General features: G+C 45.3%; 1 protein-coding gene across 4 annotated transcripts in view; it reads left to right on the top strand.

Moving 5' to 3' along the window:
• The first annotated feature begins 2,865 nt into the window (after positions 1-2,865).
• Positions 2,866-25,518, top strand: part of LOC132386279 (NACHT, LRR and PYD domains-containing protein 3-like) — a 57,889-nt gene continuing 35,236 nt past the window's right edge. The window contains exons 1-3 of one of the 4 annotated variants that reach the window (XM_059958556.1): positions 2,866-2,887; positions 7,571-7,744; positions 9,054-9,240. The gene's annotated coding sequence lies outside the window, so the exon portion shown is untranslated. Of the gene's footprint in view, positions 2,888-7,570; positions 7,745-9,053; positions 9,241-9,635; positions 9,692-17,159; positions 17,181-25,518 lie in introns of those variants that run through there. The other 3 variants (XM_059958558.1, XM_059958559.1, XM_059958560.1) reach the window with 3 other exon arrangements.

Genomic DNA, 25,518 nt, shown 5'->3' with positions numbered 1-25,518 from the left:
AAAATAAAAAGTCACCACTCAGAATAACAGAGCGACCGTGAGAGTTTACTGTTTTACTGTTCGGGACGTCGCAATTTAGAATGCCACAGAGCAATTTATGTAATTAAAGCGCAAAATATGATATTAAAACTACAAATGATGGGAGTTTAGGGTAAAATTAAATGCTGGAATCTCACAAACTCTGGTAGCAATTGTAACAGGTAGTCATTCAGATTTCAGACACTGGGGAACTTTCTTTTCCCTACTATCGGGTGTTTATTGCTGTATTTTCTGTAACAGAAGTGATTAAATACAATATTAATTGCACTTGGTGCAGTTGAAGTGGAGAGTCGAACTGCTCTGTGTGGTTTCAGCAGAGAATCCGCCCTGCGGACAGGCAGCAGCTTGCACACAGAAAATCGCGCTGTGAGTCTCACAGAATAACAACACCAGCCCCGACTGAGTGCGAGCAGAAAGCATCTCTCACTCTGATAGCAACATAGGAAATATCCCACGGGCAGTTACCCGTCACCGATCTCTCTCAAACAAGAGAAATTCAGTAAATGCTGGAAATCCGAGAAACAGACACAAAATGCTGGAGGAACTCTGCAGGCCAGGCAGCGTCTATGGAAACGAGTAGAGTCGACGTTCGAGACACCGGCTAATGTACTTTACATCGCGACATTGATTCTATCGCTCTTCCCTGTAGCAGAAACGGTTAAACTTTCTTCACATTTGAATGACAGTGTTTTGTCGAACCGGTTTGGATTTGAATTCAGTGGAACGTCCGCTCCCTGTTCTGTGGAATGTGACCGGACAGGCAGCCGCTTGCTCGCAGACCCTGAGCACCGAGTCTCACAGAACAACAAGCCACACCTTCCAAATCAGTCAATCATCTGCCCTCTTCCCCTTTCCACTCCAGTCCTGATGAAGGGTCTCGACCCAACCGCCGACTGTTTACACCCATCCATAGATGCTGCCTGACCTGCAGAGTTCCTCCAGCACCCTGTGTTGCCATGGTTTCGAGAGATCCCTGTGGGGCGGGGGGCGGGGCTATTTGGAAGAAACGACACACAGTATACTTGCGGAATTAAGGTGAGAATAATTCCGCTTCTGATATTTATTTCGGATCTTTATTTTCAGACAACCAGTTGTCTGTGCATTGGATCAGTGATCAGGGAGATATTTTTTAAGCAATTCTGGCTCTGGTGCCTTTTGTGTTCCAACTGCTTCCTGCTGGCATGATTTACATTTTCCACAGGTTTCTAGTTTAATGTCTGTCCAGTCTGTATCCCACCACTTCAATGATATATATGAACCGTGTTGTTCAACCTCTGTCCATTCTGTATCCCACAACCTCAATGATATATATGAACTATCTTGTTCAACCTCTGTCCAGCCTGTATCCCCCACCTCAATGATATATATCAACCATCTTGTTCAACCTCTGTCCAGCCTGTATCCCACCACCTCAATGATATATATCAACCATCTTGTTCAATCTCTGTCCAGCCTGTATCCCACCACCTCAATGATATATATCAACCATTTTGTTCAAACTCTGTCCAGTCTGTATCCCACCACCTCAATGATATATATCAACCATCTTGTTCAACCTCTGTCCAGTCTGTATCCCACCACCTCAATGATATATATCAACCATCTTGTTCAACCTCTGTCCAGTCTGTATCCCACCACCTCAATGATATATATAAACCATCTTGTTCAACCTCTGCCCATTCTGTATCCCACCACCTCAATGATATATATCAACCATCTTGTTCAAACTCTGTCCAGTCTGTATCCCACCACCTCAATGATATATATCAACCATCTTGTTCAACCTCTGTCCAGTCTGTATCCCACCACCTCAATGATATATATCAACCATCTTGTTCAACCTCTGTCCAGTCTGTATCCCACCACCTCAATGATATATATCAACCATCTTGTTCAACCTCTGCCCATTCTGTATCCCACCACCTCAATGATATATATCAACCATCTTGTTCAACCTCTGTCCAGTCTTCATTGTGACGTATTTTATCTCATTTATTTATTTCTGAAATCGGTGTTTGTTACCTGGAAGTACCTGAGGATTTATTGAATACAGCATGAGCTAGGGTAAAGACAGCCACTACAATTTTAGTTTCAATGTTACCAAATGGCTGCTGAGTTGTTCTTTGCCAGACGGAACTCCCAGTATTTACAGTTGAGTCTGTTTTGGTGACGTTTGGAGAGGCAATTCCCCTGTTGCCAGGAACAGCCACAGGATCTGCAGGGAGTGGTGCACATTTTTCTCTCTCTGGTCCCTGCCCCTCACTGAGAGTTAGTGGCCTTGGGAGCAGATGTAACTGACTGATAGTGGGGCAGGAAGGATGTTGTGTTCATCAGATCGGAGAGCAACTTGGACAGTCTTATTCTGATACAGGGTCTCTTTCCACAAATCTAATCTGATGAAACAAGAGTCCAGCACTATTATTTCAATTTTATATTAAAAGCGTTTTATTCCTGTTGGCCTACAGGAAATGTGATAGCCAATAGTGCTGGGCAAGACCTCATTTAACAATAAGATAATGATAAATTGAGTTTAGTTTAGCTGCTGGAGACAATGTAAAACGTATCCCCGGTGTCTGTTGACTCACGCCCTGGTTTTACAGCCCGATCATTGGTCCAGCCAGATTATCATGAGGCTCCTGTTCTTCCGTGGGTTGATGGCGTGTTAGTTTTTGAACTCTGATTGGCCGAAACACTGCATCATATTACCGGAGCAAGGGGTCCTGGGAGAGTTGCTGTTCAGGCTGTAATCTTTGGAAACTACTACCGTGTTCTCATTCTCAAGTATTTTGCCGCACGAACGGTGTTTGTTACCTAGAAATAGCAGTGGATTTGTTTAATGCAGGATAAGGTAAGGTAAAGACAAACATTACAATTTTAGTTTCAACGTTATAAAATAGCCATTGTTTTAATGTTATATTAAGACACTTTACAAGAGGCTGTCAGGGTAGCAGTCTGACAACTGTTTTAATTCAAGTTGGATAATGCAACAGTACAATGATCCGAAAGACAAGAGTAAATCGATAGGAGAGTGATTTCAAAAGAAAAATTCGTTTTTGGAATGTCCGCGTCAAAATCCTATTGTTAATCCCATAGGGATGTTGTTGTATAGCTGAAGCAACAGTTCAGGCAAGGAATCCCACGAACATCCCAGAGTTGAAGCAGTTTCGTAACGCGGAATGGCCTAAAATTCCTCCAAGTCGATGTGCTTTAAGATCAACATTTACCAGAAGCACTTGGTTGAGGTTATTGCTGTACAGGGTGTGGGGGTGGGGTGTGGTCGCACCAATTATTGAAAACCAAGGTTCACAGACTTATTTTGAACAAGTACATGTAAAATTGAATCATGTTAATCTTGTCATAACGAGACTCAGAGCGTTTAAAATTGAACGCGTTTAAAATTCTTACTTTTTCGGTCATTTTTGGAGGGCCTCTTTCTGCATGTCAGAATAACAGCGCATGTGACCAGTAGGGAGTGGTAAACATTTATATCGCTCTCTATTCACCGTTGCTCAGTGAGAGTTAGTGGACCATGACCACATGTAACGGACTGATAAAGGGGTGGGGAGGATTTGTGAGCATTGACTGTGTGTACTGAATAATTCCTGTGTTGGAATGCAGGGAAAACTAATGATGATCCCTTGTCCCATCTGGTTCCATCTGCTCATTCCCCGCGCAACTTGTTTAAACTCTGTGCAGTCTGTATCCCACCAGCTCAATAATATGTATCAACCACCTTGTTCAACCCCTGTCCATTCTGTATTTCAGCACCTCAATGATATATCTCAAAATTCTTGTCAATTTCTGGCCAGTCTGTAATCAATAATTACAATCTTAGTTGCAACGTTGCAAAATGGCGAAATGTTAATCTTGACAGCATTTAAATTTGAGTCGGGTACTTTAATTTTTTGTCATTTTTGGAGAGCCACTTTCTCTGTTGCCAGGGTAACAGCCCATGTGACCTGCAGGGAGTGGTGCACATTGTTATCGCTCTCTGGTCACGGTCCCTCAGTGAGAGACAGCGGCCTCGGGAGCAGATGTAACATAGTGGGGTGGGGAGGATGTTGTAAGCATTGACTGTATTGACTGTATTATCCCTGTATTGGAATGAAGACAAAACTAATGAATATGGGCATTACATTTGTACAACTTTGTTCAGGCCATCACAAATGTCTTGTAATCAGTCAATAGCTGTGCATAATTTAAAGTAAAAAGAGAGAACATTGGACACATTCAGCAGATCAGGCAGCAACTTGGACAGTCCCAGTCCTGATACTGGCTCTTCCGCAGTTTCTCTTTCCACAAATCTAATCTGGTGAAAAGAGTTTCCATCACTATTAATTCAATTTTATATTAAAAACATTTTATCCCTGTTAGCCTACAGGAAATGTGATGACCAATTGTGCTGGGTAAGCCCTCATTTAACAATAAGAAAATGATAAATTGAGTTCAGTTTAGCTGCAGGGCACAATGCGAATCATATCCCCAGTGTCTTGTGACTCTCGCCCAGGTTATCGCGCCCGATCATTGGTCCATTCAGATGACCATCAGGTTCCCGTTCGGCCATAGGTTGATGGAGTGTTAGTTTCTGAACTCTGATTGGCGGAAGCACTGCAACATTATACCGGTAACAAGGAGTCCTAGTGTTGAGGTCTGGGCTCTAATCCTTAGTACTTATACAGATGGGACATGATGCTCCTCCTTCCAAATGAATCCGAAGTCTCGGGCATCTGGACATTGGCTGTGGGTATATCCCTGAATACACCACTTGCTGTGAGATGTGGGGACGATGTGCGAAGTTTCTGGCGTCTGTAAGTGACAGGTTCAGCCTTGTGACCCTGTGAGGTTAGGTCATGGGATATCATAGTTTTAGCTTCAAGTAAAATGGACCCGGGGATCAACCTGCCCAGGTTTATGAGGTGTTGAGCGAGTATTTCTGGTCTGTGTGTTCACTGTTAAGACCGTGTTTGTAAATCCCCCTTCACTGTCACACGCCTGCCAGGCAGTGGAAATCTAGCAGAAACTCAAGATACTGGAGATCTGCAGTAAAAACTGAAAATGTTTGAAGTAATTGTGACGAAATGTGTAAACCTGAATCGTCAAATTTGTTCTTCTCCCCACAGCTGTTCCTTATCTGCTGAGTGTTCCTGGTAATTCCAGTTTCCTTTTATTACTTTCACCCTGGACCGGTTTATATTTCCTGAAATGGACCTGATTTAACCTGGAAATCGAAATAGCTCGTTGTGTGATAGTAGAACATTAAAGCAAGCACAACTTTTCGCAGTAAATTGTTCTGGTATCAATTTGCCTGTTGTTCCTGGGAATCTGTTCAGTGCAGTTGTTGCTAACAAGGTTCACATGAATAATCTCAGGAATGATCGGTGTTATGTTTGAGGAGCATTTCATGGTTCTGGACCTGTGCTGGATGGAGTTCAGAGGGACGGTGGGGGTGGTGGGGGAATGTATGGTTAATAAACCTACTGAATTCTGAAAAGCCTGAATACATTGGACATGGAGAGGATGTTTCCATTAGACAGAGTTTGTGCTCTGAGAGCACCATCTTAGAATAAAGACGCCTACTTTTAAAATTGTGATGACAGACAGACAGACATACTTTATTGATCCCGAGGGAAACTGGGTTTTGTTACAGCCACACCAAACAAGAATAGAGTTGAAATATAGCAAAATAAAATCAGAAATAATTAAATAATAATAAGTAAATTATGCCAAGTGGAAATAAGTCCATGACCAGCCTATTGGCTGAGGGTGTCTGACACTCTGAGGGAAGATTTGAGAAGTTTGATGGCCACAGGCAGGAATGACTTCCTATGACGCTCAGTGTTGCATCTCGGTGGAATGAGTCTTTGGCTGAATGTACTTCTGTGCCTAACCAGTACATTATGGAGTGGATGGGAGTCATTGTCCAAGATGGCATGCAACTTGGACAGCATGCTCTTTTCAGACACCACCGTCAGAGAGTCCAGTTCCAACCCCACAACATCACTGGCCTTACGAATGAGTTTGTTGATTCTGTTGGTGTCTGCTACCCTCAACCTGCTGCCCCAGCACACAACAGCAAACATGATAGCACTGGTCACCACAGACTCGTAGAACATTCACAGCATCGTCTGGCAGATGTTAAAAGACCTCAGTCTCCTCAGGAAGTAGAGACGGCTCTGACCCTTCTTGTAGACAGCCTCAGTGTTCTTTGACCAGTCCAGTTGATTGTCAATTCGAATCCTCGGGTACTTGTAATCCTCCACCATGTCCACACTGACCCTTTGGATGGAATCAGGGCTCACCGGTGTTTTGGCCATTCTCAGGTCCACCACCAGCTCCTTAAATTTTTTCACATTAAGCTGCAGATGATTCTGCTTACACCAGGTGACAAAGTTTCCCACCGTAGCCCTCTACTCAGCCTCATCTCCCTTGCTGACAAATCCAACTATGGCAGAGTGATCAGAAAACCTTTGAAGATGGCAAGGCTCTGTGCAGTATTTGATGTCCGAGGTGTAGATAGTGAAAATAAGGAAGAAAGGACCTGTATAGCCCCAAAGCTGCTTACCACTCTGTCTGACACACAGTGTTGCAAGCGCATGTACTGTGGTCTGCCAGTCAGGTAATCAATAATCCATGACACCAGGGAAGCAACCACCTGGATCACTGTCAGCTTCTCACCCAGCAGAGCAGGGCGGATGGTGTTGAATGTACTGGAGAAGTCAAAAAACATGACCCTCACAGTGTTTGCCGGCTGTCCAGGTGGGCATAGACACGGTTCAGCAGGTAGACAATGTCATCCTCAAATCCTAGTCGGGGCTGGTAGGCGAACTGGAGGGGGTCTAAGTGTGGCCTAACCAAAGGCCGGAGCTGCTTTAGAACAAGTCTCTCCAGCGTCTTCATGATGTGTGAGGTCATTTCCACCGGTCTGTAGTCATTGGAGCCACTGGGGCGCGGTCTCGTCGGTACAGGAACGAGGCAGGACGTCTTCCACAGCACAGGAATCCTCTGGAGACTCAGGCTCAGGTTGAAGACATGGTGAAGTACTCCTCATAGCTGGAGGGGGGGGGGCACAGGCTTTGAGCACCCCGGGGCTGACAACACCCGGGCTTGCAGCCTTGCCTGAGAAAAATCTCTTCAGCCAAAGGATGGCTGCTGTGTGGAAACTGTTGGCGCAGACGGTGGTGGAGGCTGCCCTTTGCGCATATTTATGGCAGATTTTAATATGTTCATGTTTGCTCAGCAGCTTCAGGGTTGCAGGGTGATGGCAGGAATATGGTGTTAGAATAAAAATCATGTTTGAATGGTGGAGCAGACTCGATGGACAGAATCATCGAATTCTCCTCCTACATCTTGTGTCGGGCCATAACTGAACGATAACTCCTTCGTATCCCATATCAGGCATTGGGAAGTGCGAGGGGCAATTTCAGATTTGTTCTTTGAGATCGTTATATTTGTCTTCAACATTTAAACTTCGATAAACAGAAATATTTTTTTTTCTCATTTGTATTGCTAATGTGTTTTATTATCTGTCTAGTTAAAGTTAGACCTGCGATGAGCGATTTATTGGAAGAAAAACCGCAACTGAAAGGAAACCACGACTGAAGACGAGGGAACAGCAACAAGTGAACCAGCCCGAAGACTGAGAGCACCGACTGGACAGAACCCTCCTGACTCAGAGTTTCCATTGATTCGGTCAGCAGAAAGTCTGGTGAGTCTCATTTAGTCAAACACTGGTCCTTTCGACATTGCATATCAATACAAAGGAAGGTAGGAAACAATTGGAATGGGACTGAATGTGCCAGGTATGCCTATGTCAGACCGAGCTGCAATCACTCCAAGTCTGGTAATGTGTTGTCAGCAGCCCAGCTCTTTAAAGCCACTCACATTCCCTCAGTGTTTGCTCATTTCAAGCTTTTGCATGTTTTGAAGTAGATTTTGGTCAGTTCTGAGTGGGAAGCGGGAATAAGAGGTGTTTGTTTATACTTACTGTCTTTCAGAAATGTAATTGCTTGAACTTAATTTGTGCCGACTCACTAACCATATCCTGTACCTTCTGAACCAAATTATCGATCTACACGACAGATAAGAATAGGTGTCACCCCGGGAACATCACTAAGCGCGGAACTCAAGTCCAAGAAACAGCTTCTCACCGTCAGCTTCTGCTTCCTAACAACCACCTGTTTGCAGACTCTGAGGCCCTGTAACAAACCCAATGTTAACAACAAGATTAGACAGTATCTAATATAAAGAGGAACTTGTGCTTCCTGGGGGCAGGTCTGGCACATGTGACGCTCGCAAGGAAAACCTCAAGGAGGGCGATCAGCGGGAAAGGAAGAATGGACGAGGGAGTCGCGTAGGGTGCGGAAGTGTGGGGTTGGGGGGTAAGGGAAAGATATGTTTGTTGCTACTATCCCGTTTGAGATGGCGAAAGCTACGGAGAATTGGGCGCTGGACGCAGAACCTGGTGGTGTGGTGGATGAGGACCAGAGGAAACATCTCCCTTGTGGGGCCGCGGGTGGATGGGCTGAGGGCAGACGCAAAATGGGCGGAATAAATGCGGATTAGGGCAGGATTGCTGGGGAAGAAAGGAAGAAGGAGGACATCTCATTAGTTCTGGAATGAAAAGCCTCATCCTGAGAGCAGATGCGGCGGGGACAGAGGAACTGAGAGAAGGGATGGAATAGGTATAGTGCAGGTAGCTGAGAGAATCAATGAGTTTATACAAGATGTCAGTGGATATACGACCTCCTGAGATGAAGAAAGATAGTTCGAGAAAAGGGTTCGACGAGTCAGTAAATGGACTAAGTAAACTTGACAGCAGGAGCAGGAAGAAGCAGCAATGCATTCTGAAGTGTTGTGTCAGAGGAGTAGGAAAGCGATACTGGTGCAGGCTTGGAACAAGGATTATTCCACATTCCCGGCAGTGGGTAGGGGTTAGGTCGAAGGTACATTGTGCTTATTGTAAATGTTATTGTGTAAGGGAGTGACATGACTTCACTTCTTTGTGCTTTGTTTAGATTGTACCTGTATTAAGGTGTAAAATCCCGCTCCCCATACTAACACTGGTTATCCAGACCAAAGAACAAACTGCCGCAGGAACTCAGTGGGTCGGGCAGCATCTGTGGAGGGAAATAGACCGTCAACATTCCGGCCGAGATCCTCCCTCTGGACTGAGAGTGGACGGGAAATAGTCAGAGAAAAGAGGTGAGGGGTGGGGATGGGGCAAGAGCCGGGGAGTTAGAGGTGGATCCAGGTGAGGGGGGAGGTGGGAAAGTGGAAATAGTGACAAGGGTGGGGGTGTGAGTGGTTGGGGCAACACGAGGCTGCAGAAGATGGAATTTAATTCCATAGAGGATTAACAAAGTGGTTAGAGAGTATTTGTTATAGAGAGTGCGATGAAGATTCTCCGGACTGATCCCTGGAGTGGTGGGTATCGGCAAAGTGAAAATTATTTGGGATTTGATGAGATTTTACCTGGAATATGGTGTAATATCCTGTTCCTCATAAAAACACGGGTTATACAGACCAAAGAACAAACTGCGGGAGGAACTCAGAAGGTCGTGCAGCATCTGTGGAGGGAAATGAACAGTCAACATTTCGGGCCGAGACCCTCCCTCTGGACTGAGAGTGGACGGGAAATAGTCAGAGAAAAGAGGTGAGGGGTGGGTATAAGGGTGGGCTGGGGAGGGAGAGGTTGATCATGGTGTGGGGGAGGCCGTGGGGTAGAAGTGGCGACAGTGGTTGGGAACTGAGTGGTGGGGTCAGTACAGAGCTGCAAATGATGGTGCCAAGATGAGGCCACCCTCGCGGTGGACGGTCAGCTCGTTAACTTCCGGCTGGGTTCCCTCACCTCGTGGTATGAATATCGATTTCTCAATTTGGTGATCAACATTTCCAATTTCCACACTTACCCTATTCGCCAGTCTGACCTTTTACTGCTTTTCACCTGCCCACTACTTCTTTGTGGAACCCCTCTTACTTATCTTCAGTCCAAAACGAGGGTCTTGGCCCGGAATGTCCACTGTTTGCACATTTCTATGAATGCTATCTGACCTGATGCCTGCCTGCTGCATTTTGAGGAAATTATTTTCATAGAGTATTGACAAAGAGGTTAGGGAGTATTTGCTACAGAGAGTGCGATAAAAATTCAGCAGACTAATTCCGAGGCTGTTGGAATTCTTAAATGAAGAGCGATCAAATTCGAAAACTCTTCCATTTGGGGAATTGAGGACTGACAAGTGAACACACTGAAATACCAAACATCTTTAAAGAGTGAACTGAGGATCCGAGTCTCTGAGACAGGTGACGACTGTTCGAGACTGAGATGAGGAAATGTCTCCACTTGGAGGGTGGTAAATGTTTGCAAGTCCCCAGCACAGAGGGCGGTGAAGACTCAATGACCTTCTTTACATAAAACAGTGGCCGGCAGATGTGTGGAGCCGAAGGGATCGAGGAAATGAAGATCGGGCAGAAACATGTGGCTGAGATGGAAGAAAAGCCTCCATTTGTTGATGGTTAGACGGGCTGAATGGCCCCTGCTGGTGTTTCTGACTTGATGTTTCAGTGTTCCTGTACATTAAGGCCAGAGGATTGTGAATAGAAATTAGTGTTTATAAACATAGACTGATTTAGATCAAACCTGCACAGTTCCGTTCTGTGTATAAATTCTATGTGAGCCCGGCATGGGGATGAGCTCTTGACTCTATGACCAGGGAAAGCGGAAAGGGGAAGTGTACAGAGCAAAGCGTTGAAATGTATCTGCTGTCAATATGAAATACTGTGGAAAATGCAGCATGTGGGTCGGGCGGTATGTGATGGGCGATCAGCGGAGTCACCGGTTCAGTAAGGAGAACCCCCACAAGTCACCTGATCCCGTTTCCCGCTCCCATTTTACCACAGATCTGCAGCATCTGCGGATCACCCCCCCTCCCCCCCGTGTATGTGTAGATTCATTTTCCGTCCGTTCAGACAAGGCAGTGAGATCCCGATCTGTCACGTTCACTCATTGAAGGCTTTTTTTTTTCTTGACTCCACTCCACTATTATGACCTGCTAAGCGTAGCCAATGTTTCCCGATGTTTGATCGTATTTCTGAGAGAATTAAGCTTTTTCCAATCATCTGGGCTTCTCAAAAATTTTTAAACTTCTGTTAAGCCTCCCTCTAGAAGTTCAGAAATAGCAATCTAGGCCGAATACCATTTCCACACGATTAAAACGGGCTATCGGTTTATTAGTTTTCTGTTGTATTTTTGCACTACTTATTTAATTATATACTTATTGCATTTCATTGTGTCCGATATTGTTATGTATTGCATTCTGGTGCTGCCGCAGATTCATTTAAATGCATTTATCAGAAAATGAAGTTTCCCTCCTGAATTTCCAAAGGAAGACTCCAGCTGTCTTATAATTCCGCACAATTAAAATGCGGAAACAGTTTATTATTTTTGTCATGTACCGAGGTTCAGTGGAAGTCTTGTAATCGGTAAAATCCAGGCAGGTCAATACAGTATATTGAGGTGAAATCGGGTAAATCAATAACAGCGTAACAAATTATTGTGGTTAGAGAGTAAGTGCGGTGCAGGTATATATGTGGTGCAAACTCACATCGAGGTACATTGTGGGGTCAGGAATCCATCTCGTCACACTGGGAACATTCAGTTCGCTTATAACAGCAGAATGGACACGGTCCTATGTTTCTGTTCTATTTTATCTTCGACCCGATGGGAGGTGAGAAGTGAGAATGTCCAGGTATGTGCGGATCTTTGATTATGTTGCCTGCTTTACTGAGGCTGCGGGTAGGACAGAGAGGGTTCATGAAGGGGAGACTTGTTTCTCTGATCTGCTCAGCTGTGTCACAGTTCTCTGCTGTCTTCAGTCCAGCAGGTATCTCATCAGCTCAGTGCTATACTTATATCAACAACGTTTCTTCCAACAGTTGTCTTCATTGTGAAGTATTTTCTTCCGCCTTGTACCTCATTGAGTTTTCCAGGAATTGCTTTTTGTTGGCTAAAACTACCAGAGGTTTAACTGAATCAACACGCGGGGTAAATAGAGCCATTAAAATTTCAGTGTTTCTGTTACAAAATGGCTGCTTTGTTAATCTTTGTCACAATGTAACTCATAGCGGATGATGTGGATTTTGTTATTTCCTCTCTCAATTATCTTTTGGCGAGTTACTTCCTCCGTTTCCACGGTAACAACTGGCCAGAACTGCAACAGGAGTTGCACAATTTTATCGCTCTTTGGTCACTGCCTCTCAGCATCCTGTCAGTGGCCTCTGGAGCAAATGCAACAGAGTGACAGTGGGAGGAAAGGAGGCTGTGGGCATTGACTGTGTGGAATGTATTACACCAGGGTCAGAGTGGACTGAGAACTAACATATTAATGGTTGTGGCGATGGCATTTTCATCACACGGCCGAACAGTTTGGGGTGACACAAACATTTCTACAATCAGATTGTATCTGTGTGTTCAATAGAGAGGAAATACTACTGTTGCAGGGAACTTAAAGCAAGAAGAAGAAAATGCAGGATACGCCCAGCAGGTCGACAGCACCTTGAGCAGCCCCATTTATGAAACCGGGTCTTCCACTATTTCTACTTTCACAGATGTAGCTGAGATCCCAGCATTTTCTATTGCATAATTTTACATTATGAACATTTTGTTCCTGCCACACTGTGGAAAAAATGGCAGCTAACAGTGCAGGGTTAGATCCCACACAGCGATGACACAGGGATCAAATGTGCTCGGTTTAGCTGCTGTGGACAGGCTGAAGGACATCCTCATCCTCTGTACCGACCGGGGAACCAGCCTGAGCACCGGCACCGGCAGAGGGTCATTAGGTTCCAATTCACGATAGTTTGTGAATTGGAAATGTCCAGGAACACCACGGCAAATCGCTGGCACCAAACATCGCAGAGTTGTGTGTTATTATATTGGGACGAAGTCTCTGAGAAAATGGAATGGGCTGTTTGGGGCTTCAGTCCACTTGGTAATTATACAGGTGTTTATTGGGAACTTCTCAGTCTGCAGTGAAGCCGAGGATCCGCGAGATTGGACATTGGTTGTACGGATATCACCGACTACAACACGTTTTATCTGTCAAGCCGACTCGATGACAGGAAGCAGAGAGTGAAGACTGAAGATTGATTTATTGAATGGAGGTTTGTGACGAGTGGCATGCAAGTGATAGCACTGAGGCCTCTATAATTCATTAATCAGGACATTTACTTGAATGTGAATGTGCATGGCATCGTCAGCAAGTTTGATATGAAATTCGGAAGTATGCTTGATATTACAACAGGATACAATGAATTTAAAGAGATCTTGATCAGTTATAGAGTTGGGATGTGGAATGGCAACTGTTTTTCAAATTGGACGAGTGACTGATGGTGCATGATGGACAGTCAGTCCATGGTGGGACTGAAATAGTGAATGGTGGGACACCGAGTGTGTGGAACAGAGAAACCGGGGAGTACAATTGTACGTTTTCCTGAAAGTTCAGCAAAGAAGGCTTTAACCATGCTGGCCTTCATCAGTTGTGGCATTGAGCTTTGGGTTATGGGCATTATATTGTGGTTACATAAATTACTGGTGAGGCTATTACAGGCCTATTCATAGCCAGAGGTTTGGCCAAGCTGGATCTTTATTCCGCTGAGCACAGGAGAATGAGGTGGTATTGTAGAAGTTTATAAAATCAGGAAGGGACATAGATAATTTGGTTGGTCGTGGTATATTCTCTCGGATTCAAGATCCAAGTTATTTAATGTCATTCCAGTACACAAGTGAAAAGGAGAATAACATACTCTGGATCTGACGCAGGAACAATAGAACAAACACAGGAAGATAAAGAGCACAATTATAAAAACACACACTACATATGATAGCTTTAAACATTGAACGTATGTCCATGAAATGATAATAGGAAGAGGAGTGTCTGGACATATGGTGACTGACAGGAAATTTTAAAATAGTGGTGATGGGGGTGTGGAGCGGTGAGTTAGTGGGTGGAGGTGTTGATTTCCTTCACTGTTTGAGAAAATAACTATTTTTGAGTCTACTGGACCTGGAGGTGATGCCACGTAGCCTTTCCTGTTGGGAGTGGGTCAAAGAGTCCATGTTCAAGACCGGGTGGGACTGTTGCCGGCCTCTTTCCCGCATGCACTGCACATAGTCCATTCTTTGCAGCCTTTTTAGAAAGTAGAGATGTTGGGGAGCGAGCATTGTGGAATGTGTTCTGGGACCATGAGGGGTTGTGTGAGATGTGCACGCCCAGGAGTTTGAAACTGCTTCGGGTTTCCACAGCTGCTGATGTAAAGACGTGTGTGAGTGGTGCAAGTTCTCCTGAAATGGACAACCATCTCCTTTGTCTCGTTGACGTTGAAGAAGAGGCTAACCAGTAGTCATTTGCTTCTGAAGGTATAGATTTGAAGACACATGAGTGAAGTGTTGACGATGGCCGTGAAGTCATCAGTGAGCTGGTGTCCACACTGACGGAGTACATGGACTGGGATGTTTTCTGGCCCGGCTGCCTCACAGGGGTTGAATCTCTGAACAGTCCTCTCATCTGCTGTTGTTACATTGTGTGGCTGTTCTCCTCGGAGAGTGCAGCTTTCGTGACTTGCTCGAGTTTCGAGCCTCGAAGCATTGTTTAGAGCGCACGGGAGGGGAACGTGACTCATGCAGTCAGCGCCATTTTTCCCAACGTAGTCTGTAATGCCGTTGATGCCCAGTCAAATATACCAAGGATTCTTCCCCAGGGTTGGGGAGTCCGAAGCCAAAGGCCACAGATACAATGGAGCGGAGAGACCAGAGACACCTGAGAGGCCATCTCAAAACACAGTGCGTGTGAGTATCTGGAACGATCTGCGCAGTGTTTGCATCGTTGGTTCTCTGCCTCTGGTTCAGCTTTCTCACCATGTTTGGAAATTCCCACTCATTTTCAGCTGTCTGTGACTCAAGTTGTAGGAGACCTGAAATCAAATCAGAAAATGTTTGAAGCCATTCCGACACAGCGAGTTGGAGCTGAAACATTAACTTTGTTTCACTTCACAGATATTCCTTATCTATTGACTGTTTCTCGCATTTTCATTTATTTTTAGAACATTACATTGGAATGATTTACGTCTCCTGGGAAATGGAATTGTATAGGACACACAACGTAATCATTCCCTTACAGAAACAGGGCTTTCAGACAATCTAGTCAGTGTCATTCTCCGCCTAGGCCCATATACGTGCACCCAGACCACAGCCCTCAATACCTCCCTTATCCATGTACCCATAGAAAATTCTCTTAAATTTTGCAATTTAACCTGAATTTGCATTCGTGAATTCTGATCGAAATAGTTCCTCCTCAGATTCCCCCTTAATATTCCACTTTTTGCCCTAAATCCATGACCTCACCAAACCTGAGGGGCAAAAAACTACATGAGTTCACGCTATCTATACCATCATAGTTTGTATACCTCAAGCAGGGGTATCCTTTGTAAACCTCTGGCAGGGGTTCGCAGTCTGGGAGCCACGGGCACCACGGTTAATGGTAGGGGTCTGTGGCATAAAACAAGTTTCATCACAATCTCTTGTGCTTCACAGATTTCTAACTTGTTCAATCTACCCCTGTGACTCAGCTCCTTAAATACTAACAACATCCGTGACTGCCAGGCCTCCTGCCGTCTCTACACTTGCCTGCCAAGAGCTATTTAGAGTAAGCTGGTCCATCTCTGACGCATCCGTGCGCTTTCCTGATCTCTCCATCTCCAGAGACAGGTTGTTAACCAACATCTTTTATAAACTTACTGATTCCCGTGATAATCTCAACGATAACTCTTCCCAGCCTATCACCTGTAAATTTTCTCAGTTTCATTGCTCCCCCGGCATCTGTTCACAGGATCCGGCAGTCCTCCCCCCACTATTGATGCAGGCCTCAGTCACATTTACCGTACTTCCGTGCTCACCCCATCTTCCTACCACCGTAACAGTGATAGAGTTGCTCTTGTCCTTACCTACCGCCCCTTCAGCCTCTGCAACTTCCACCATCTCCAAAGAGATCTTACAGCTAAACATATTTTCAACTTCCTCGCCCACCCCAACCTCTTCTTTCAACAGGGATCACTCCCTCCATAATTCCCTTGTTCATTCATCCCTCCTCACTAATCTCCCTCCATCCACTTATCCCTACAAGTGGCCTAAGTGCTACAACTACCCGTACACCTCCTCCCTCCCCTCCATTCAGACACAAAACAAGTCCTTCCAGCTGAAGCGACACTTCACCTGCGAATCTGCTGGTGTCATCTATTTTATCGAGTGCCCCCGATGCGGCCTCGTTTACATTGGTGAGAACAGCCATAAATTGGGAGACCATTTTGCCGAGCATCCCTGTATCATCTGGCACAAGGGAGACTTTGCAGCGGCCAAACATTTTAATTCTGATCCCCATTCCGACGTCCCGGTCAATGGCCTCTTCTTGTGCCAAGATGAGACCGCCCTCAGGGTGGCGGATCAACATCTTATAATCCATCTGGGTCCCCTCCAACCTGATTGTATGAATAATGAATTCTCCTTCCAGTAAACAAAGCCCCCCCTCCCCCCCCCCCCCATTCTGAACTTTCATTTCTCCCTGGGTCCCCTCATTCCCTTTCTCCTATTGACAACGCTCTGATTCTTTCCTCTCCAGCCCTTGAACTGACCATCACTTGACTTCACCTATCACCTTCCAGCTCCCCACTTTATCCCCACACCCCCCCCCCCGACCTTTGTATTCAGATCACTTCCCCCTCCTGCTCAGGAATGAAAAAGGCTCGTGGTCCAAACTGTGGACAGTTTACTCTTTTCCATAGCCACTGTCTGCTGTGGTGAATTTCTCCAGAATTTTGTCTGTGTTACTCTGGATTTCCAGCGTTTGCAAGCTTTCTCGTGTTTAAGTGTGGCAATGACCGTAAGAATTATTTGGGCTTTGTTAAGATTGTACCTGGAATATGATGTAAAATCCCGCTCACCATACTAACATGGGTTATACAGACAACAGAACAAACTGCCGGAGGAACTCAGTGGGTTGGGCAGCATCTGTGGAGGGAAATGGTCCGTCAGCATTTCGGGCCGAGCCCCTCCCACTGGACTGAGAGTGGACGGAAATAGTCAGAGAAAAGAGGTGAGGGGTGGGGATGGGGCAAGAGCTGGGGAGTGAGAGGTGTATCCAGGTGAGGGGGGAGGTGGGAAGGTGGAAATAGTGATAGGCGTGGGAGGTGAGTGATTGGGACAACACGGGGCTGCAGAAATGGAATCAAATTCTGTGGAAGATTATCTAACAAGTAAGAGAGAGTTTGTTTTAGAGATTCACCAGATTGATTCCTGGAGGACGTTGAAGTCTCAGTGATCGTCTTCACATAAAACAGAGGCCGGCAGTTGTGTGGAGACCGAAGGGATCGAGGAAATGAGGATAGGGTATAAACATTTTGCTGAGATGGGAGAGCAGCCGCCCTCTTGTTGATGGTTTGATGGGCTGAATGGCCACCTCCTCCTGTTTCTCACTTGATGTTTCAGTGTTACTGTCCAGTGAGGCTCCGGGGGAATGTGAATAGAAATTAGTGTTTATAAACGGAAAAGTGATTTCAATGAAACCTGCACAATTCTTCTTCGGGTGGGAATTCAGTGTCGGACCGGGATGAGAATTGATCCAGTAACTCTGAGAACCGGGTGGTGGAGCGATGGGGACGGCGAAGATGCAGAGGGAGATATTAAAAATGTAGCTGGGCTAAATATGAAATAATATGTAAAATGCGGCCTGTAGATCGGGCAGTGTGTGAGGGGCGAGGAGCAGAGTCACCGGTTCAGACGGGAAACCCTCCACCCGTCACGTGATCCAGGTTCTCACTCCCATTTCAAACGCAGATCTGCAGCATCTGAGGGTTTCGCTTCCGAAGCCCCGCCCCCACTCTCACAGTCTCCGGATGGGCGGGGGTTTTCGTTCCGTTCTCTGTTGAAGCGGATCGTCGTCTGGGAGCCGGAGGACCGATCGCTTTCTGCGGGAACAATTGATCAAGTTCTCATCGGTGGGTATTGATAACCGGTCACTACGGGTAAACGTGACCTACATTTTCCCATCGGTGAGTACGGAAGTCGATCCCGGGGGAAGTTGGGTACCTGATGATGGGCAGGGAGTCCCGTTAACATCCTCGAACCGGTGGTCTCGTCCCGCTTCCAGGACACAACCTGTCGTGGTCGGTCCAGGTTATGGGACCTTTACACCGAACCGCCTGAGATGAGCTGCCGTTCAGCTCCTGGTGTTCTGCGTCCCGGGAGCGGGATGAGGTGGTGATGCCGAGACTGAACCCATCCATTAAGATGTACCTGGTGAACTTTACCTCCATCACCCGGGCCGGTACTGGATCCAAACTTCACTTGTATGGATGCCTGGGGTCGATAATTGTTTTACATATTTGCAGCACACTGGAAGCGGCCGTTCGGCCTATTGTGTTCTTGCAGACCGCGAGGGTTAACCAGAGTAATCGCACCCTCGGGACACTCCTCCACGTGTATGAGTAGTTTCATCTTTCCCAGTTCAGACAGGACAGAGAAATCCAGATCTCTCACGTCCTCTCGGGGGACTGGGAAGTTTACTTCCATCTTCTTTCCATTACCACAACTTGCCGAAATGCTGACAGTGTTTCCCGATATCTGGCCCTATTAATGAGAGAATTAAGTCTTGTTCATTTATCTGGGTTTCTCGGAAAAGTGTCCACTCCCTCCAAAATTTCCAAAGGAGCAACCCAGGCTGTCTAATATTTCCACACGATTGAAATGTGGAATGTTTTCCATGTACCGAGGTGGAATAAAAATCATGTCTTTGGTATCATCCACAGAAATCAATACATTGCAGCAGTACATTGAGGTAAAACAAATCATTCTGGTTACAGAGAAAGTGCAGTGCTGGTAGTTATGTGGTGCAAGGTCACATCGATTTAGACTGTGAGGTCAGGAGTCCACTCGTCACGCTGTTCGCTTCTAACAGCAGAATGGACACCGTCCTTGAGCCCAGTGGCATGTTTCTGTGTTATTTTATCTTCGCCCCGATGGGAGGGTGAGAAGTGAGAATGTTCAGGGTTGTGGGGATCTTTCATTATGTTGTCTGTTTTACTGAGGCAGTGGGAAGTATAGACAGAGTCCATGGAGGGAGGGTTGGTTTCTATTACGTACTCAGCTCAATCACTGTTCTCCGCTATTTCATTCAATTAAAGGAAGAGCAGTATCCATATGAAGATGTGAAGTATCGAATGGGATACTTTCTGCGGTGAATTGATAAAGTGTGTCGAGTAGAAAATGACATATACCAAAATTCTTATTGTTTGTTCTGGCTTTGTTATATTGGAATCTGTTATCTACCAGTGTGTACTATTATTATCTATTATCTGTGTATTGCGGGAGGAACATCAGAGACCGCCCTTGATCCCATTCTCCCATCTGGCTCCATCTGCTCATCACCTGCCGATCTGGTTCAACCTCTGTCCAGCCTCTGTCCCACCAAGTCAGTGTTATATATCAGCCATCTTGTTCAACCTCTGCCCAGTCTGTATCCCACCACCTCAATGATATATATCAAACATCTTGTTCAACCTCTGTCCAACCTGTATCCCATCACCTCAGTGATATATATCAACCATCTTGTTAATCCTCTGCCCAGCCTGTATCCCACCACCTCAATGATAAATATCAACCATCTTGTTCAACGTCTGTCCAGTCTGTATGCCATCACCTCAATAATATATATCAACCATCTTGTTTAACCTCTGCCCAGACTGTTCCTATTGCTACAATGATATATTTCTACAAACTCTCTTTTAAACTTTGTCTTCACAATCAAGTTTTGCTTTCCATCTTTTCCAGAATTGTTTTTTTTTTTGACAGTTAGGACTACCAGTGGTTTAACTGAACACAGCACGTGGCAGGGTAAAAAGCAGTCATTTCTATTTTAGTTTCACCTTTACAAAATGGCTACAGTGTTAACCTTTGCCATAATGTAACCCATAGCATCTGAAGTTGTGTTTGTTATTTCATTTTTTGTTTATTTTCAGTGAACCAGTTCCTCCGTTTCCAGGGTAACGGCCCCTCAGAGCTGCAGCAAGTGTTGGACTTTTTATCGCTCTGTGGTCACCGCCTCTCAGCGCAGAGACAGTGACCTCAGGAGCAAATGTAACAGAGTGATTGATAGTGGGAGAAAAGGATGCTGTGATCATTGACCGTACGAAATGTGTTACACCAGGGTCAGAATGAACTCAGAACTAACAGAGTGGTTGGGGTGGGATGGTATTTACAGTTTAGGATGGCAATCAGTTACTATCTGTGCATTAAAATGAAGAGGGAGAAAATACTACAGTTGCAGGAAATTTAAAGTAAGGAGGAGAAAATACTGGAAACGCTCAGCAGATCGGCAGCATCTCGGACAGTCTCAGTTCTGGAACTGGGTCTTCCACCATTTTTCCTTTCAGAGATGTATTCTGATGTACTGAGTTCTCAGCATTTTCTACTGTATAATTTTACATTTTGTTCCTGCTACACTGCAGGAAACGTGGCAGCCAGCTGTGCTGGGCAAGATCCCACACAGCAGGAAGATTGTGATCAAATGTGCTCGGTTTAGCTGCTGGGATCAGGCTGAAGTGTATCCGCATCCTCTATACAGACCGGGGAACCAGCCTGAGCACCGGCCCCAGCAGCATTAGGTTCCAATTCCAACTCAGTTTGTGAATCGGAAATGGCAGGAACTCCACGGCAAATCACCGGCACCAAAGCGTCTTTGTATGGGTGATGATATTGGGCTGGTGACTCTGAGGATATGGAACTGGCAGTATACAGGCTTCAGTCCAGGTTGGTATTTCAACAGCTGGGATCGGAATTTTCTGTCTGCAGTGAAGCTGAAATCCCGGGATGTTGGACATTGGCTAACGGAAGATCACCGTCTAAATTGCCCACTAGGACATCATCAGTCAAGTAATTTGGAGATTATTTAAGAGTTAACTAGGGAGTTAGGTGAAGTTGGGCAGTGACTTTGTTCATCTGAACTTTGTTAAAGTCTGTAACAAGATTCCGCATGGCAGCTGATCGGGAAGGTTCGGTCACGTGGGAGTCACGGGGAGCTGGCGAGGTGGATTCACACCGAGCTCGAGAACAAGAAGCAGAGGGAGATGATTGAAAATGGTTTTATCGAATGGAGGCATGTGACCGGTGGGATGTGTGTGTCAGTGTCGAGACCTCTGTAATTAATTCATGACATTGATTTATATATGAACGTACATGGCACGGTGAGCAGGTTTGAATTGAATTAAAATGAATTGATTTCCTAAATCCTTCACATACATGTGGAGTAGAAATCTTTACGTTACGTCTCGATCAAAATGTGCAATGAAAGTAATTTATAATATATTGAACAGTCCATATAATACAGAGTACACTCAATTGAGCGTGAGTTAACTAGTCTGATGGCCTGGTGGAAGAAGCTGTTCAGGAGCCTTTTGGTCCTGGCTTTTATGCTGCGGTCCCGTTTCCCGGATGGTAGCAGCTGGAATAGATTGTGGTTGGGGTGACTCTGGTCCGCAGTGATCCGTCGGGCCCTTTTTACACACCTGTCCTTTTAAAGGTCCTGAATCATGGGAAGTTCACAACTGCAGATACGCCGGGCTCTCCGCACCACTCTCTGCAGAGTCCTGCAATTGAGTGAAGTGAAGTTCCCATACCAGATAGTGATGAAGCCAGTCAGGATGCTCTCAGTTATGCCCCTGTAGAATGTTCTTAGGATTTGGGGGCCGATACCGAACTTCCTCAACCGTCTGAGGTGAAAGACGTGTTCTTGTGCCTTTTTCACCGCACAGCTGATGTGAACAGACCACGTGAGATCCTCGGTGATGTGGATGCCGAGGAACTTAAAACTGTTCACCCTCTCAACCCCAGATCCATTGATGTCAATAGGGGTTAGTCTGTCTCCATTCCTCCTGTAATTCACAACCAGCTCCTTTGTTTTTGCGACATTGAGAGGAAGGTTGTTACTTTGCCACCACTGTGTCAGAGAGATGACCTCTTCCCTGTAGGCCACCTCGTTATTGCTTGAGAGGAGGCCAATCTATGCGGTGTCGTCGACAAACTTAATTAGCAGATGAGAGCTGTGGGTGGCGACACAGTCATGTGCAGACAGGGAGACTAAATTCGGGAGACCGGCTTATCAGGCAACAGGTGACAATGAATTTCAAAGACATCTTGGTCAGTTATGGAGATGGGCTGAGCAATGCCAAATGGTTTTCAACTTGGACAAGTGAGCGATGGTGCATTTTGGACAGTCAAACTAGGTGAGACTGGTGTAGTGAATGGGAACACAACAAGTGTTGTGGAACAGAGCAACCTGGGAGTACAAGAGTACAGTCACTGAAACTGGACGTGCAAGTATAGAGGGTGGAAAAGAAGGATTTAGTCATGCTGGCCTTCATCAGTTAGGGCATTGAATTCCGGATTATGGGCATTATATTGTTGGTGTGGCGACACAGAGTATTCTGTACAGTTGTGTTGACCCTGCTGCAGGAAAGATACTATCAAGTTGGATCGGGTGCAGACGAGATTGCTGAAGATGCTGCCTGGACTAGAGGGCCGAGTCATAGGAAGAGGTTGGCCGAGTTGGATCTTTATTCCAGAGGAGAATGAGGGTGACATTGTAGAAGTTGATGAAATCAAGTGGCATAGATAATATGGTTAGTCGTGTTATTATCCCCAAGGTTCAGGATTCAAGATTGTTTACAAATGTAAAGGAGAACAAAATAATTGTTATTCTGGATCCAAAGCAAGTCCTTGTAAATTTCCTCTGTGCTCCCTCTATCGTTTCCTGTGGTGAGGTGACCAGAACTGAACACAGTACTCCCAAGTGGGGTCTAATCAAGGTCTTATATTTCTGTAACATTACCTCAATTCCATGGTTGATAACTCAATTCCATGGTTGATAAATGTCAACACAATATGCTTTCTTATCAACACTGTCAACGTGTGCAGCAGCTTTGAGTGTTCAATCGACACGCACCCCAAGATCTCACTGATCCTCCAAATTGACAGGAGTATTACCATTAATATTATATTATCTTGAAATTTGACCGAAAAGAACCACTTCACGCTTATCTGTATTGAAATTCTTCTGCCACTTCTCTGCCCAGTTCTGTATCCTATCGATGTTGACCTGTAACATCTGACAACCCTGCAGACGATCCACAACACTCCCAACTTTTGTGTCTTCAGCAAACTTACTAACCCATCCTTCAACTTCCTCATCCGGGTCAGTTGTAAAAATCACAAAGAGAAGGGGTCACAGAACAGACCCAACGGAACACTATCGGTCATCATCATCCACGCAGAATACAAAATATCTACAACCGCCCTTTGTCTTCTGTCGGCATGCCAATTCTGGATCCACAAAGCAAGGTCTCCTTGGATCCCATCCCTCATTATTTTCTAAATGAGCTTTCCATGGGGAACCTTAGCTAAACTCTTACTGAAATGCATAGACAGTACTTCCACTGCTCTACCTTCATCAGTGTGTTTTGGTACATTTCAAAAAATTCAATCAGGATCATAAGGTGTGACCTGCCTTCGACAAAGCCGTGCTGACTACCCCTAATCAGATTATGTCTCTCCAAATGCTTACTGGTCTATAATTTTCTCAGTTATCTACTCCCTTTCTTAAACAAGCGAACAACATTTGCAAACTTCCAATCCTCTGGCACACCTCCCCACCTCATTGATGATGTGAAGATCGTCGTCAGGGGATTAGCAATCTCCTCCCTCGATTCATACAGTAGCATGGGATTATCTTGTTCAGTCCCAGCGACTTATCTAACTTAAAACATCTCAAAGGATCCAGTGCATGCTCGTTCTTAAAGTCCATACACTCATGTGTTTCAGTCTGCTGTAAGTCATCCCCACAATTGCCAGGGTCCTTTTCACTGGTGAAAACTGAAGCAACATACTCAGCATCTCAGAATAATCAAATGATCGGCAGGTTGAGAAACATCTGTTGAGAATGTAGCGGTGAAATGTAACCAAGCTAATTTGCCATTGCTGGCGACCCCCCCCCCCCACAGGTTTGTTCTACTTACATGACGTGCCCTCAAATCCAATAATGATTGTTACAAATGTCAGTGATAAGTATTCGATCCTTTATTAGAAATCAGTAAACATACAATCTTGAAGCGATGAAACTGATCTGAACCCAAGTTTAAGTTCAGCGTATTTGAGTGGATAATAACAAAATATATGACATCCGTCAGTCCCCAGCTGGGTAGTGTAGACGGCCCCCGTTAGTCTCCATAGACATGGATTTGCACCTTGGGAAGTTTCCAGGGCGCAAGCCTGGGCAAGGTATTTTTCTTATGGAAGACCGGCAGTTGCCCAAGCTGTAAATCTCTCCTCTCCACGCCACCGATGTTGTCCAAAGGAAGGGCATTATGGCTGTGTACTGCATGGAACAAAGCACAAATATATAACTGACTCCCTTTGCGTGTACTACACCCCTACTGATGCAACTAGTTACCATAAAAACATCATAAATACACAACGCAGGATGCAATGCTGATAGAGAACAGATACATGGCTCCTACACACAGGCTCAGCTCTGATACAGGGTCTTCCACCTGAAATATTAACATACTCTCTGTCTTGTTGAATAACTCCAGCATCTTATTTTACTTATTTTAATGATTTTTCCCAACTTGTTGTTCTGGATGTATGGCATATTGACATTGTGTTTACCAAGGTGTTTAACTAACTATCTGAGAATAGCCAGGTGATATGCTCAAAGAAATATTAACCGAGTTTTGGTACTAATAATGGCCTTAAAAGTCCTGCCGGAAAAAAAAACTATAGTGGTTCAGGACAAGATGTCACGATGCTATAGGTGATATTGCATTGTTCAGGGTGTCAGAGTGTCTCTCTATAGACTCAAATCCTATATTGCCGTAGGTGTCAATGCCAGGCGATGTTAAACTGAAAGGAGACGGTGAGAATCAGGAGTGACTGAGAAATCTGTATAATCCAGTGACGAGAGGAATCGTCAGCATCGTCTCATCAGCAGAAATGTTTCAGCTCACACTGCTGTAACACTTGTCCATTACTCACCACAGCGCCACCAGTGGTAGGAGGACCAATGCAATGGGCGCTGTCTGCTCAATCTGCCTTGCCATTCCGTAGAAGCAACAGTCCTGGTCCGGGACACAAGATTGGTTCCAAAAAGGGAATTGCCTGCAATGCAGAGAGTAGATACCCTGGAGAATCCTGGTCTAATGTACAATGCATGGAGAGATCGGAAATGGACATTGTGTGACTGTGGGTGAATGGGCGCAGGTGGATCAGGCCATGACAAAGCTTCAGTAGATCGGCCCAAGATGTTTGGAAGTGTTTGCCTCCGTTTAAAAACAAAACTGTGTTCTCCTTTAATTAATGTCTGACCCTCCTGTTGTTGTTTTGTT

The sequence above is a fragment of the Hypanus sabinus genome, unplaced genomic scaffold, assembly GCF_030144855.1.
Source record: "Hypanus sabinus isolate sHypSab1 unplaced genomic scaffold, sHypSab1.hap1 scaffold_1088, whole genome shotgun sequence".
NCBI lineage: Eukaryota > Metazoa > Chordata > Chondrichthyes > Myliobatiformes > Dasyatidae > Hypanus > Hypanus sabinus.
This window is presented reverse-complemented; position numbering and strand designations above follow the sequence as displayed.